This window comes from Monodon monoceros, unplaced genomic scaffold (assembly GCF_005190385.1).
Source record: "Monodon monoceros isolate NGI ecotype Baffin Bay Population unplaced genomic scaffold, NGI_Narwhal_1 Super_Scaffold_11, whole genome shotgun sequence".
Taxonomy (NCBI): Eukaryota; Metazoa; Chordata; class Mammalia; order Artiodactyla; family Monodontidae; genus Monodon; species Monodon monoceros.
The window spans coordinates 67,993,739-67,995,890 of NW_021703767.1; the positions used below are offsets into that span (position 1 = coordinate 67,993,739).

A 2,152-nucleotide genomic window follows, 5' to 3' on the forward strand; every position below is an offset into this window, starting at 1 on the left:
CTGCAACTCAGCCTCAACTCAGAACAGGACATGACATTATTGGATTCAGGTGACCAGCCACTGACTAGAAATAAAATGCTTCATAGAATTCACGTAATTTTTATTTTATGTGGAAAAATAAATGGGCAAGAACATCAAAGAGTATTCTAGGTTCAAAAGGAGTCATGAGAAGAATTTTTCCTAGCAGACATTAAAATCTTTTGTTTGTTTATTTGTTTGTTTGTTTAAAAACAAGCTCTGGCCAGTTTTATTAAAGAAAAATTGTGCATGATTTACCTTTCACTAGTCTGTGCGGGCATGCTTTTAATAATATCAGAATCACCTGGATCAATGACAGCCATTGTGTATACTCTGTAGTATTTTCCACACACTCTACCCAATTCAATATTATTACCACTGTAGTGATGAACACCAGTTTTGGCCAACATGGCATAATACTCTATTTCAGATTTCTTCAAGGCTGGGCAGTTGGCGAGGATGACCAGTTTCGCTTTGCCTCGTCTGATCATTTTCAAAGTCAGCTTGTACCCCAGCACATACTTTCCACTTTTCATAACGAGTTGGAGCCCAGAGTTGATTGACTCCAGTGACTTTTTCTTCTTCTTTGCAGCCACCATCTCCCTGCCTTGGGTGCGGGACACCCCCAACCAAGAGCAGCCGCCAAGATGGCCAGGGGTCGAGAAAGGCGACATTGAAATCTGTTGGTAACCAATTTGAGACCCTTGGTATATAAGAATATCAATAATGAGAATATTAAAAAGACCCACACCCTCCACCATACTCTCCAAAAAATTCCAGATGGATTGAAAGTTAAATGCTTAAAAATCAAAACAAATACACTCTCATGTATGTGAACAGACTAGCACTAGAGGAAATCACTTTTTGACTTTTGATGGAATAGAAATGAAAAAAGTTGGACAGGTTCATTACTTAGATAGTTTTAGCTTTGATGGAAAGTACATCAGTAAAGCTAAGATTTTAAAAATTCAGAAGAATGGAGAAATTGCACATAAACACAAAAGTTCAGTAACTGAAAAGTATAAAGAGCTCATATAAATGGGCAAAAATACCAATTGTCCCTTAAACAAATGATTAAAAGATAGTCCCACAAGAGAAACATGATTTTAAATCATGATTTTTAAAACATTCAGTCAACCTTGTTAGTAATACTTCACCTACTGGGAAGTTTCATTTTGTACCTAAAAATACAATTAGAAAAACTTTTGAAAAGTGATAAAACCCAAAGCCTGCAAATCTTGAGGAAAGTAGATATCATGCATTAATGATAGCAATGCAAATGGAGCCAGTCTTTCTGAAGGGCAAAATGGTACTTTATTGAAGGAATCATAAATATGCCTAACCCCCCACTAAGTAATAGAATTTATCCTGAGGAAATAATGTTTAATAAAAACCAAAAGTCTACACAAACAATGTTTATTTTATGATATTGAAACACTGAAAGAAAGCTAAGATCCTAACAACGCCAAAATATAGAAGCTAACTGTGATATATCAAAATGATATACTCTAGTGATATACTAAAAATATAAATATAAATATGATGCAGGAAATAGAAAACATTTGGTTAAATCACATTACATAAGAGGAAGAATACCAAATTGTGTATACACACCCATTATAATGGTAAAAGAACAATGAATATGTAGAGGTAAAGGGGGCAAAAGGACAGATAGAGGGGATGTTTCTAGTCGGGTTAAGATCAACAGACTTGGAGTGAATTATTCTGTAAAGTTGCTAAAATTACATTTCAGAAGAATTTAATATTGCTCTAATGAGAGCAAGATTTTCTTTGCAGGACATTGAACTGGCTTATAGAAATACAGTTATTTCCTGCCTTCTTGATTGGATAGATGGAAAGATGGTGTTGTTTCCATTTGGTTATGTGAACTTTACTGCAGCTAAAGGTCACAGGTAAATGATGATCGAGTGGCTCACCCTAGTCCAGGGGAAGAGAAATAACTTTCCTTCTACCCTTCTGAGTTCTTGGCTGAGACCCATGTAATAAAAGACAGATTAACAACAGACAGACAAACAGAAGTTTATTGCATGTATACCTCATGTATATGTGGGAGATACCCAGCGAGAATGAATAACTACCCGAGGTGGTTTAGAATCCAGACTTAAATACCATC

The 2,152-nt window shown here is 35.5% G+C and overlaps 1 pseudogene; it reads right to left on the bottom strand.

Annotated features, from left to right (window-relative positions):
• Nucleotides 1–272: 272 nt before the first annotated feature.
• LOC114891306 lies at nt 273–617 on the bottom strand (annotated as a pseudogene).
• Nucleotides 618–2,152: the final 1,535 nt, after the last annotated feature.